The 14,709-nt window shown below is 38.7% G+C and overlaps 1 long non-coding RNA gene across 1 annotated transcript; it reads left to right on the top strand.

Moving 5' to 3' along the window:
• Positions 1-75: 75 nt before the first annotated feature.
• On the top strand, positions 76-8,196 carry LOC144050346 (uncharacterized). The gene is made up of 3 exons (XR_013293833.1): positions 76-277; positions 978-1,092; positions 7,886-8,196. It is a non-coding gene; the product is annotated as an uncharacterized LOC144050346 (long non-coding RNA).
• Positions 8,197-14,709: the final 6,513 nt, after the last annotated feature.

Below are 14,709 nucleotides of genomic sequence, written 5' to 3'. Positions count from 1 at the left end.
CCATCCGATGCTCCACTTCCGGGTCCTGCAGTAGCACGTGCACCCTCTGGACACTTCATTAGGTACATCATACAATGCGAAATAACAACAATAACAATGATAATAATAAATAAAAATACTAATTTCTTTCATATACATATTTTGTCAAAAAACAAACAAACGTTTTTCTCCTATATGTTATGACGTTTTACGGAAGTATAGCCATTCAGAAATTATACAGACAGAAGGCGATCAGGGATGTGTCGTTGTCGGAAGTAGCAACTTTTCTGCTCAACAGGTAAGTGTCTGATCACCTTGATTCCCAAAACTATATATCTTTGGGTACTACATGACAAAGTCATAACATTCCAATATAGCACCTGCGGCTAATGCTTAATGCTAGCGATACTTGAAGTTTGGAAAGCTTGGTGTATATTAGCACATTTTATACACTAGCTAACTCAGTGTGCTTCACCTAATTAAAAATACAAGCATTTACAAACAAAACAAGACATTTAAAGGCAAAGTAAAGATATAAAAAGTAGCTTACTAAAAGAACGTACAACATGATTGAGAGTTTGGAAAAACATATTTTACAAATACTTTAAAATGCCTTTAATGGCTGTCTGCTAGCTAGGGCTATAGGAATTATTTTGAAAATGATGTGACTATTTATGTAAGGACAAGAAGATTTTCAAGACTACAAAATTGAGGCTATTGCGCTAGCTAACATCTCTGCTTATTTTGGGACATATTGCAAATTTCCCCATTGTGAGACTAAATAATAAAGGTTATCTTATGCTTATTGTTGTTTTTGGGGTCATCCGTTGATTATAAAGATTGTTAGCCGCTTTTCCATTGTACACAGTCAATTTCATAGTGTAAATTTTACTCTAAAAAATAATATATTCGGTCCAAATATAGTCTTTCATATAGTAAAATTTACTGTGTACCGAAACAACCTGCTTACACCCTGTGTGGTTGCTTTTCTGTTACAGTTTTTCAAAGCCGTGCAGTTACAGTGGAAGCGTTCCTCGAACCCCTTCCAATGTGGTTGTGGCTCGCCGGCCGAGGACTGCCATGACGTCATTGTCATCTGATTGGCAGACAGATGTAAGCGTTTCTTTAAGCAATGTGACAAGGAACTCCACCACACATGCCCATTTCTTGGTTTTAAATGTGTGAAACAACCACAGCAATGCCCGGCCGGCCAAGCGAGACCGGGGCAGGGCGGGGCTAGCCCCTTCTCAAACCTGTAATGGAAAATCACCGTCAAAGTACTTGTGCTAGCTAAGACAACAAGTTATTTTTGGTGCACTATTTCTGGTATTGGCTTCAAAATTACACAAATCAGTTGCTTTTGAAGATCACAAAATCAAGGTTGTCGTGCTAGTTAACACCCTGGTTCATTTTTGGAACTTGTAAGCGGTTTACCAGTTGCACCTCTTGTCTGACGTTATTTTTCCGTGTCAAAGGGAGAAAAGGTATTGATTTGGAACAGCACTCGGGGGCAGGTGATGCTTTGAAGGCCCCATTGTTGACATTTCCAACCTAGTTTGTCCTGTTACTTGCTCTGCCGTCGCCCACGTTAGTTCAAGTGTGTCGACAGGAAACGGCGAGCTTGGGGGCGGGTGATACATTATTTTTGGCCACATTATTTCCTTCAATTTAATGGCCATTGTGCTGCTCCTCTGGTGTGATCGCCTTGGCCACCAGGGGGCAGTATAATACAGACACGCAATGAAAAATTTTAAGACCAGAGACATTTTTTTTTTCTCCATCCACTAGTTTCCCTGATCAACATGAAATGTGGCGAGTATGTCCGTCGCAAAACGGTACAGGAAAAAGTCTCAAGAAACATACCTATTTATTCACATTTTTCGGGGAGCCTTACTATGTCAGATTGAGTAAAAAAAAAAAATAAGAAGAACCCTGGCTGACTTTTTAACGTGAAATTCGGCAAGAAATGTTGTATTTTGTGGCCATAAATGAGCTTACTGTGTGTATATTGTAGCAACGATTTGAAAAAAAAATTCCCCATGTCACGTCCGGAACTCATCATCTGTCTGTCCGCAGCGGTCACGTAATGAAAAAAATAAACACGAAATAGTGCACTGGCAGGGAGTTAATTTAAGTCAAATGAGATTTGGAAGTAAATGAAATGCAATGAGTTTCAGTGTGAGGCGACAAAACGCAGCAGCAGTGGCAGTTAACGAGAAATATTAAAAAAAAAAAAAAAAAAAACATCTGACCTTTCCCGGTCTGAAATGAAATCACACGGCAACCTTGCGGGGATAATTGCAGCAATTTTGACTTTGATGAATTTTTGTTTAAACGGAAGGGCAACACTTTGACCTAGTGGATAGTATGTCTGCCTCGCAGTTCACAGATTCTGGTTCAAATCTCAGCTCAGGCCTTCCTGCGTACTCCGATTGCCTCAAATAGTGTCAAAGTGTTTAGTCTTTATTTATTTGGGCTCAGATGATATCAATGACTCTGCAAGGTTGCGTACAGGACCTACAGCGCCCTCTGTTGCACATGTAGGGGAACTGCGGTTGCCCATTGGCCTGAGGCAAGTGCAACTCGAGCTCAAAATGGACTCTTTAGGATTCATTATTTAAGTTTATGTAAATCCTCTCTGTAAAAAAATCGGTCTTATTAGGCCTCGGGGGAGGTCTGCACTGGCTTCTTCTCACTGACATTGTAATTACGGAGCCTCGACTCCGGGGTGGCTGTACTGTGCCGTTGTACGGATAGTTCTTGGAAACTCTCAAAGGTTCCAATCAGACATGATGGCTTATTTCTACCACAAGAACTTAATGACCCAGAAGGAACTTTTTTTGTGGATCATTGGAAATTGTTGTTCTAATGTACTTTTGGGGTAATTTATCAAGACCAAAGCGCGATTGCACTTCTGAGAGGTCCAGAATCCTTTGGGGGGTCTGCAGGGTCCAGGATATTGAAGCTGCATTTCCACCACTTCCAGTAACCTTTTACCGCTTGAAGTTTCTGATAATAAACTGTTCCAGTCAGACATGTTCAGAGGTAAAGACCTGCCCCAAATGTTCCCGGATATCTCAGAAGTACTAAGACAGTACTAAGAATTTTTATTTAGTAGTTTTAGTTTTATAAACAGTAGTTCCTGGAAATATAAAATGTTCCTGTCAGATATGTTCAGAGCTACAGACGGTACCCCAAATGTTCTTGGATCTCTCTCGCTAAAGAACATTCCACCTCGAGCAGGGTCTAGTTAATTATCCCAGAACTTAATTTAGAGTTCCTGCAATTGCTAGTTTCCAGCCAGACTGCAGAGTCCACACCAAAGGTCCTTGGAACTCTCAAGAGTCTTCTAGACTTGGTCTTGTTTTGACCCTGATACTTTTTCATGGAACTTCAGACAACAGTTTGATGGTCCAAAAATTCCTAGTCTAGGGTAAAGTTTCACAGGCACAAAGCAAAATGTTTATATCGTTATACTTGGAGTTAGTGGAACTAACAGTATCCAGTCATGTTATGTTTTTATTTTCCTGGACTTTTTTTTTCTTCTGGACTAGTTGATCTGAGACTCCGGAGTCTGTAGTTAGTTACCAATCCGTTCATAACACAGTCCCGAATGTTCCTAGACCTCTTGAAAGTACGACCTCCACTAATCAGGTTCTTCTTTAAAACTAACTTGAGACACTAGTTCCATCAGTCCTCCAGAAGTTGCTAGTTCAGGCTAAAGTTCCCGTAGTGGAAATGTCAGTCAGTGTTGAGCTGTTGACTTGTCAGGAGAGACCCGACTCGCGTGGACTGAAGAGGCCTCGAGAACTGGCGAGTGGCTAAAGTGTCTCCTTTGACAAACTAATCTGCCTCATTAGCAACTTGATCCCGTCCAATCAGCGAGACGACGCAGAGATTCCGACACCGACGATCGAGCGCTCCGAGGCCTGCTTTGTCTTCTATTCCGGGAGGCCGGCTGTCAATCATCCCCTCATCGGGACGCGGATCTGCATGGCGCAGCTGTTACGTAACTGCTGATAATCCACATGCACACGTACACACACACACCAATGAGCCAAAAGCAGCTGCAACACACACACACGCACATGCACGGAGCCAAGAGAAACAGACATAGGAGTGCAGAGTGCAAATGGCCTACTTAGAGTTTAAAGTGGCTAATTAGAAAGCTAATCAGGGCTCACTTTCTCACCCCCGACGCTAGTAATGAAACGCTCCCGTCCTCAGTACGTCCCGAGACAGCTGCTGAGGACGGTCCGCAAAAAAACAAAGAACAAAAAAAAAAACACCCACACAGAGGTGGCAAATCCAGGTTCAGAAAGTAAAAACCCTGCCACGGTTTGGCTTTAGCCCCTTGTGCTAGCTAGCTAGCTCCTTAGCAGCTAATCGAGCACCCGGGGAGCTAGCTAGGGAGCTTGCTAGCTAGCACCTGGGGCTAAAGACAAACTCTGGCTGGCAGGGTTTTTACTTTCTGCGCTTGGCTTTGACACCTCTGCGTCACACACCTTGTTTAGCCAAAGTGAATTTGGTAGAAAAACATACAAAGTTTTTCCTATAGGCTAGTGGTTAAGGCTAGCGGTTAAGAAAATGGCTGGATGGATGGAACTCCGCTCCAAAAACCAGTTTCACTTAGCCACATGAAATTAGTAATTAGTTTAACATGGTGGACATTTAATGTCTTTGTGAATTGACCCCTCAAAAAAGTCTCAATCACTCATGCCTGAAAAAAGATAGCAAGTCTGCCATTTTGGCTGAAGTGACCATTTTAGCTTTGTTTCTGCTATTTCCAGGTGTCTTTGAAAAGCGGACTAGTCATCCAAATTTTGACCAATTGCTACCAAATTTGAACCTTGTATGCAACACAGATGGGCATGGATAAAAAAAGAACTCTACTTTTGTTCATCACCCCCCCCAAAAAAAAAAATCAGCAAAGCCTATTGACTTAGGTCTGTTGTGGTGGTCATGATGTCATTTCCTGCTTCATTTTGAGCTGACAAGACGCTGATCCTCCCTTGGTGTGACAAAAACATAAATATATATAATATATCGTCTTAAATGGCTTAGATTGAATGAGCAGCTGCCTTACTGGTCTTATTGGTCTTACTGGGCGTTGTGTAAATATTTAGGCTGCAGCGACAAGATCAAGTATCCCGCAGGGCTCATAAAGCACATATAGAACAGGTGTTTTTCTGTTGTTGTTTTTTTGGTTAAGGCAACCTTTTATACTAAGTGGATTTGCATTGGTAATGACAAAAAAAAATCAAAAGTGACATTATTGTCGCATGGGATAAAATGGCTCCCACCAGCCAATTAAATGGCAATAATTGGGCTTGTGATCAGGAGGAAGTGCTGGAGGACTTTTATTCCCGTGTGTGTGTGTGTGTGTGTGCGCGCGCGTGTGTGTGTGCGCGCGTGTGTGTGTGCGTGCGTGTGTGTGTGTGTGTGTTATCGAGGCCGAGGAGATTAATTTAGCGCCACAAGCCACGGAGGAACAGCATCATAGCAATAATCACCTGCTGCATTCAGGTGCCGGCAGGAAAAATGGAATTTGCCATACCATCGAATGGATTCCAGTCGACCTTTTACGCAAGGGTACTGAAAAAGACGTGCGATATCGGGTCGGGTATCGATTCCGATTTCCAAAATCAATTTGATTCAGGGCCCAATTCAATTCATGATTCACTTTGATTGATTTTTGATTCAGTTACGAATTTCACGCAGTACCCATTTTTAGGTGTTAATTTTTAAAAAAAATTGTATTTAAATTGTAAATATAAATTTAAAAGATTCAGAATTGTCTTTAAGTGCAATAAGTTAAATGTATGAAAATACTTTTAAATTTCAAGAAAACAGCAAGATCCCCCCCCCCCCCCCCCCCAAAAAAAAAAACATTTAGGCCTTTAAGTAAAATTCTATTTTCACATGAATTTATGGGCAAAAGAATCGGTTTATGGTTAATAGATATTGGGCTAAGAAAAAGATCAGTGATTTGATTTGATTAATCAATTAAAATAAACAGGCCTAATATATATTGTGCGTATCATTTTTGGTCGTATCTATATTGTAAGTTAAAATCCATCCTAGTTTTATTACATCCCAATCCAAACTTTAGCCTGGAATGAGTCACAATATCAGGATTTGAGTCAGTTGTATTGATGTGGTGGCCTACCATACGCTATGTATGATCCAGTTGTATCAGGGGACCTGACCATTGCCAAAGTGCGCCTTTCCGAGTGGTGCCTGAACGCACCTCGCCTTCGACGGCGCCAGGCCACCGAGTCCAGCCCTGCGCACCGGAACAGCTGTGGCGGCTGGACGTGTTTGTGTTTTCGGAGTCGGTCAAGCCTCATGTCTCATGTGTCTCATGTCTCGTTTGCTTTAGCAGCTGTGCAGAAGACGGAGGAAGGAGCTTCGTCCTTTGTCAGGAGACTTAGACGCGCTTTGTCTACTTTACGTTTTAATTAGCTGCTAAACGGCGGCCGGGGGACCTCCGGCCAGCTGTCAATCACTCGTCAAGCAGCCACCAGAAAAAGACATACGAGCAAAAAAAAAAACGATTAGTTTTCTGAACTGTGTCTGGAGCGCCACCTGTTGGTTGTAGACTGCATCTCTGCACAGCATTTGTCCATATCTGAGAGGACTGACTGAAACGCAGTACTTCATAATACACATACTGTAAATTAATTTACATATAATCTAATGATTGAACTGTATTAAAGTGCATCATCATTTATTGATAATTTATCACAAAATCAATTATTGGTCAATATAGCAGTTTAATTGTATTTTTTTCATCATATAACTTCAAGTCAAAATTGTTACCTAGAAAATGAATAATTACAATTATTAATGATTATAATTTTTGCATTGATGTGTATTAAATTAATTTTGTTAATGATAACAAGTTTCTGTGGTTAAAATGTAGTACAATGCATGGTCATAGTTTGTTTTGTTGATAAGTTTAAATGAAGCAAGTGATGTGCTTTTTTGTATTTAATTTATTGAATTGTAAAAGAGATCTTGATCTCAATAGGTTTTTATCTGGTTAAATAAATGTATTATTATTCATATTTATTTTGTATAGTACATAAAAAACAATTTCTGTCATGAAAACAGTAGTAAAAAATCAATTAGTGTTTAAAACTTTGCTCATTTCAATAATCAACTACAATTATGAGCTATTGTCATGATTTGTATTTTTGTATTTGATTCAGGAAATGTATTTTTTTTTTGGTGAAAGTAATTACTATTTTCAGATTCATTCATTCGATGCCAGGGACGTTTTTCATGTCTTTTAAGAATCCAGGCAGGTATTTATGCATTCTAAATTTATTGTCACGTGGTTGGGTAAAAGGAGGGTCTAGAATGGCTTGCACTAAAATCATCATTTGCATTACACGATTGAAATGGTTTCGTTTGCAATTTCACAAAACACGGTAAAACATGAACAGAACAAAATTTGCTGAGTGGAAGTTGCAAACAAAAATTGAAAGCTTGAACGTTGACTTGGTGCGATGTTGACGTCTGTGTCGAATCTGAAATGACGTCCTGCTGCTTTGTCCTGCGTGACGCTTCCACTTTCTGCATGTCCCCCCGTCCTCCCCTAAAGGAGGATCAGCTTTACGCCCCCCCCCCCCCAAAAAAAAGAAGATTATCCTCCTTGTCTCCCCAAATGACCCCTTCATGCTTCATTTTGAAGGGGGTCGAGAGGTCAAAATATTAGGAACAGCTCACTCCCAGTGTGATAACGCATTCTCGATGTATCCAACCCTTTTAACCTGTTGTTGAGGCAATCTTTCATTATTCTAGAGCTATCTGCCTTTCTATCGATTCTAGATTGAACCCGCTATTCTAGATCTGCCTATTGACCTGCCTTTTGTCTTTGTCTGCCTTGTCGTTTGATTAGGTACGGCGAGGAGCCACTTGATTAGGTACACCCGCGACATAACGATGAAGACACGAATGGCTCTGGGAGGGGATGATGGAGTTAATACGGCGCAACAAAAGCAAGGAGCGCATACAAGAGCAGCCCCCCCCAAAAAAAAAAAACAGCAGCATCCTTTGATGTCCCTCAGGGACGTGAGGAGGGGGGGGGGGGTCGCGGGAGTCCGCCGGTAAGCCCCCCGTAATTGAGTGTTTGTCGTTGCCCGGGCAGAGATCATTTCCCACGAGGGTCTTCTCTCCCGCTGCTTGTATAAAAGTGAGGATTTGTCCAGACCCCCCGCCCCAGCTCTTTCCTTTCTCGTTGACGCCCCGTGGACGAATGAACTCCGTGACGCTCGGCAAACACGCAGCCACAATTGCCGCGTTTAGAGAAGCACACAATGGATATCGAGCCGTGGAAATGGGCAACATTATGAATGCAGATGCTAGGATTGAGATTTCATCACAAGGGTTGTTGAGTTATTCACACATTATTAATTCTAGTTTTCGCTAATTATTATTGTGAAATCTTTTATTTTCGATTTTAGTCTCTCAGATTAAGTTTTATATAGAAAGATATACTAGATTACTAGTAGTTTTATGTTTTTGTCACGAGAAAAGTCCATCTTATAAATTTGCAACATTTGTCTCGCTATATTCTGACATTCTGGTTTTCCGACCCAAAATATCTCGTTTGATTACGAAATATTCGGTAAAAATTTCATTCGCGAATATTGTTGCTTTTTGAAAAAAAAAAAGATGCTTTTTTCTCGTAAGATTTGGTGTCTCCCCAAATTTTGGGGGGGATTTTCTGAAAAGAGGTGACTTAATTCTCAACAATTATACGATATTTTTCATAATTAAAAAAAATGGCTTTATTCTCGTAGGATTCCGATCTTTTCTAAAGAAAAAATCTACAGTACTTTTGAAAAAAGATTTTATTCAACAAATCTTTACTTTACTAAAGAATCATTTTATGCTTCTAAGATTCTAAAAAAAAAAAAATTATCCTAAAATTGCGTTTCTGTAAAATTGCAACATTTGTCCCACTATGTTCCGCTATTATTGTGTTTTCACTGCCCCCAAAAAAAAGATTATTACATGTTCCGTAAAAACTTTATTTTCGACAATTGTGGGTTTGCGCTTTATTCTTGTAAAAGATTTTGGTATCTCAAAAAAATAATTGGAAAATTCTAACATTTTGTGAAATTCTTTTTACATTTTTTTTAATTTAAAAAAAGGGCTTCATTCTTGTATGATTCTGACTTTTTCTTACAAAAAAATAACTTCTAAAAAATATGATTTTATTCTACGAAGATTTACTTTAAAAAAAATTTATGGACACGTTAGTCCTAAAAAAAATCTATAACTTTTTTCGCTAAAAATTACTTTTTTTCTTCCCAAAGCATACACTTTTATTCTCCTTATAATAGTTTTTTCTTGAAGTACATACAAAAAAATGACATTTTCATGCTAGCTATCTTTGCTTGCCTTTGTGTTGTTCATGGCCGTTCTTTTTTGAATGAATACCACGTTTGCTTGCTTTGTTTACATCTTGGCTTCATCGTTTTCACTAGCACGTCTGGGCTAAGTCACTTGACAAACATGCATCTTCTTAGCATTGTTAGCGTTGTGAGCGAGCGACCCCAAAAAAATGTCCGAATCCAGACGTGCTGCTAGCCGTCACGGTCAACTGTGGACCCCTTGGGGATTACCAGGACCACCGTTTACTCTCCGGGGACCTGTGCGACCTTCAACCTAACCCTGTGTGGCCACCCGCGGTCAAAGAGACACACTATCAATAACACAAGCGCTGCGCTAGCCTTGGTAAACTGTAGCATTTGGTCACGTTCCACCTCAGATGTTGTTTACACTCGTGGCTAGTCCAAGTATCTCATCTGCATCTTAATAGACCTTTTTCTCCAGGTCAAGAAAATTGACTAGTAGTAATCTAGAAAAAAAATATTTTAGGATGTGATTGTAGTTTAGAGATTATGACACACACATGGATATAAAGTTTATTTTTATTACCATAACCTTTTTAGGGATTTGTCATATTTTCTGAGATTTTTTTTTTTATCCTACCAGAACTAAGATGTGTTTTTCTTTTTTTCCGAGAGAAACATCATGATTGTTGAGGATAACATTTTTCCACAAATAATTGTAAACTTTTAAAAAAATTGTTATAACCTTATGTCAATCAAGACTTGTGTGTGTGTGTGTGTGTGTGTGTGTGTGCGTGTGTGTGTGTGTGTGTGTATACATACAGTAAACTAAAAATGTTATCTTTCGTCATACTCGTGAATTAATAAAATTGTATAATTTAAAAGAGCAAAGCTATGTTCTTTGCACAAGAAAAACATCAGAATCTTGAAATTGTTTGAAATAGGGTTTTTAAGAAACTGCTAGAAGTAATTTTTCAAGAGAATTGCAACCTTATGGGAATATACTGTTAACTGCTAATAGCGCATTTGCTTATGTCATAGTTGAAGATTTAAAAAAAAATTTTTTTTTTTTTTTATGCTGCAAGGCTAACGAAAAAATGTTCCCGTGACGGGAAGCATTGTGAAGATTTCTAAAGAAAAACTTAATCTTAGGAAACTATTTTAGGAGAATAAAGTAGTATTAGTAACTTCGTTTTTGTTTTTTAGAAAAAGTCAAAATCTTACGAGAATACGGCCATGCATTTTTCAAAAATGTGTGTGCGTGCGTGTGTAACCTTGACATGCACACATACTCACAAACTGATTAAAGTCTTATTGCACACAATAAGAAGTCAAATGTTTTTGATTTATGGGCTTTCAGCTGCTCAAGAAAAGATGTTTATTTTATTCACACACACACACACACACACACACACACACAGAAATATAATCTCGGTGTGCATCAGGCCGTGTGCATAATGAAAACGTTATCTTGATGCTAGCCCGAGGCTGACGCTCCCGCCCAGCACAGCACGAGCTAGCACGCGGCCACTTGACGTCACGTGACCGGCGGGAAAAAATAAAATCGTAAAAAAAAATCTCCCGGGAATGCGGCGGCACGGCCGAGGCCCGGGATGGGAACAATGAGCGCAATTGTCAAGCCATTAAAATAAAGGCAAGCTTTGAGCAGATAAGAGGCGCGCGGCCTTGCCTCCATCTATTTAACATTCATTGGATTGAATAATCCCGCTTTATTATCGTCAATAGTCTGCATATTTACCCTCAATATGCTAATTTATGCTAGCTGGCAGCGCCGCGCGGCTTAATAAGTTTTTTTTCTCCCGTACCTGCTCCAACTTTTCCCCCCTTTATTGTTTTTTTCATGGAGCCCCGCGGCCCCGCCAGTTACATTTCAATCAAGAGCGTCATTGGAAAGTCATTACGGCAAACTAGGCGCCGGTAATTGGGACGGCGTTCTGCATAGTGGCGCCCCCGCAGGCCGGGGGGCCAAATGACGGCGCGCCGTCTTATCTGGCTGGCTTTTTTAAAAGGGCAAATAATAGACAATTTATCCTTCATCTGCTCGGGGGAATAAGAAGCAGTTCAATGTCGGAGAGGAGCAAACAATACGTGAGCGGCTCGGGGGTGAAACGTCGATGACAACCCCCCCCCCCCCCCAAAAAAAAAACATCCACGAACAAACACCCCCTACTTCTTCACGATATCAAAGGACAAGAGGGCAACTCAAGGTGGAAATGTGAACAATTCAATAAAAATATTTCAAAATCTTACTGCAATGAAGTCGTACAGTACGACAGCGTACAAATATATATTTTTTTAGAGGGTGGGGGCAATTTTCAGATTTTTTTTCCTGCAAATTTATAATAATAATAATAAATAAATAAAAAATTCTCGTAACTTTGCGACTTCATAAAGTGGTAGATTTGTGAGGAAAAATAACCTCAGAAATTTACAAGAAATACACGTAACTACTCGGATATTTGTGCCAATACTTTTTGCTCGAGTTTTCAAATAAGGAGATAGTAAATATTTACCTGTACATTCATGTTTCCAGAATTATTATTTACGCATTCATACATTTTGGTGTTTTTTTATTAGCTAAATTTCAAATCTGCTGCTCTCTCCGTCCCTTGCATTTACCTAAAGTATGCTAGCTTCTGATTGGTTAGTGTTCAGTCAGAAGTGTCAGATCAGGAAGTGTTGTCGATCTAGCTGCCATGTATGATGAGTAAAGTTTAAATTAAAAATGAATCCATCCTGCCTTTTTAATTTATAAACAGTGTCCCGTTAACCACCAACGAATCCTCACGTTAGACTATAGCTACGCTACGTGTATTTCTCGTAAGTGAGTTTTTTTCTCGCAAATCTGCCACTTTATAAAGTCGCAAATTTACGAGTTTTTTTTCATCGAAATATTCTCCCCACCCTCTAAAAAATATATATTTATACGTGGCCCTAATACGCCGTTGTAAAGTAGAACTCGTTCAAGAACAAAAATCACAATCTTGTCAGATTACATCACATATTTTGGAGGTTATATTTTTTTGTATTTTATTATTCGATTTTAAATTATAATAACCTTTTCAAAGAAAAATACTGGAAATCTAGGAAATTATAGCGGAATATCTTTCAAGAAAAAAAGGCATAATCATGAGATTCCATCTTTTGTTAATGGTGTTTTTTTCAATAAAAAGATCAGAAATTTGTTCAAATATTCAGATTTTACAAAATAAAAGTTAAAATTTTAAAATTTTACAAGATTATGTCAAATTATTTTGCTTGTATAAAATTTGATTATTATGGTATTTAAAGTCATTTTAAAAATAAAAATTGAAATGTAAACGAATGAAGTCACTTTTTTTTAATGGGATTTTACTGATTTGTCATATTTCAAGTGTCCGGCATGTTCACGACATGGCTCATGTTAGCATGTTTCGCTAAAGTGGTAAATAGAACTTTTGTGTACTAATGACCTTTGACGTAACAATCATAAGAACAAGAACGCAAATGACGACGTCGGACGACACCTGCGATTGCGGCTCATCTTCCGCTCACCTCGCGGTCGGCGACCTCTCTCGAGGCGCTGAGGTCGAGGCGTCCGCCAGCTCCCATTCGCCGCCAGGATTAAAACCGCCGCCGAGCCGCCGCGACCCGCTTGGCATTCCGGAGGCGAGCCGGCGCTTTTTGTTTGCGTTGGGATCAATCGATGAGGCGCGTTGACAAATAAGCTGGACAACGAATGCGCGCCGACGGACGCCTTTGCGTTTGACACCTTGACATCTTCCATGTCTTTGGCGTTGACGCCCGCTCGCGTTGCCTTCGGCGCGGACACTACATTAGGTACGCCGTGTTGACACTTGTCCATTTTCTTTCCTAACTACTACAAAACACAACCGCAATACTGTGGACCGGGGCTAGCTAGGGAGAGGGATATTGGGATATTTGTTGCTTTTCACAGAGGAGAAGATAATGTAATGCCTGAGTGTTACATTGTCAATCCGCATATGTTGTGATCAAATAACCGTTGCTTTAAAGGGTTACAGAATTCATCAACATCGGCTTGGTGAAAGATTCTGGTTTGTAACTCTGTAAGTAGTAGGTGTCTGGTCGGCGCTGGATTTCACTTTTCTTTCGTTTTCTTTGATCCTTCCTCTGGTCTCCTGACAAGTATTCGGTTAAGGTGAAGGGTATGGGATTTTTACCAGGTTTCAAGTGAATTAATAAGCACAAATTCACTCGCACGCACACACACAAAATTTAATAAAAAAATTCAAATAAAAAAGAGAGAGCAATGATGATGACATGTTGAATCGGTAAGATTACCGAATGAACAATATTGAGTTCTCTAAAAAGAAAATTAAAAAAAAAACGTGTGGCATGGCAGTAGTGTGATGATTATGTTTTTCTTGTTTTTGTAAAAGTACTTTTCAAAAAAAGATCAGATTATGACTTTGTTCTGGGGGGGAAAAAAACATTTTATTTTTATAAATAGAAAAAAAAGTATTTTCTTCCTTTTATTATTTTCCTAAGATTTTTTAAAATGCGGACTACAAAACTGTGCCTCTGATTTTTTTTTTTAACTTGTTTTTACATTATGCTGTTTGTTTGTTTTTTTGCACTAGTCAATTCCGCCACCTGTAGGCACAAAATGCCAAAGTCTGCTTTTGCTTGCAATTATTAAAAAATATATATATTTATATATATAATCGTCTGCTGCCCTCTAGTGGTCATGTCATGTTATCAACCAGCGTTTCTCAAATAAGTGACACAGGAAATGTTTTTGTGTTTTAAAGGTGTTTGTTTTGGTTTGAAAAACATCAACATTATTTTGCACAAAAAAAAAATATTTTTAAAGATCAAAATAAAATATAAATTATTCAGTAGAATTAAAAACGTACAACTGTATTTGTAATATTTCAGTACACTGTTAATTGACTAAATAGAAGTAACATTTTTTTTTAATATTTAAATACGTTTTAAACTCATTACACATTTTACTACTATTATACTATTAAAAACCACATTACACATTTACCATTGTAATATTTATTGCATAGACACACACACACACACACACACACACACATATATATATATATATATATATATATATGTGTGTGTGTGTTTTATTAAAATTAATCATATAAGACAAAAAACTAATCATGCAATATTTACAAAACATAGAATACAATTATACTACATAAAAATGCTGTGTTATAAGGAAAATATGTTTAGTTAGGAATAATTTAATGTATGTATTGGATATTCCTTTTAAAGAACGCAATAGTTACACATGTTCATTATTTTTAACTTTAGGTGCACAAAGCTTGTCAATCAAGATTATTGAACATTATTGACAATT

This window comes from Vanacampus margaritifer, chromosome 1 (assembly GCF_051991255.1).
Source record: "Vanacampus margaritifer isolate UIUO_Vmar chromosome 1, RoL_Vmar_1.0, whole genome shotgun sequence".
NCBI classification, from domain to species: domain Eukaryota; kingdom Metazoa; phylum Chordata; class Actinopteri; order Syngnathiformes; family Syngnathidae; genus Vanacampus; species Vanacampus margaritifer.
The sequence above is the reverse complement of the archived record's forward strand: the minus strand, read 5'-3'. Positions and strand labels throughout refer to the sequence as shown.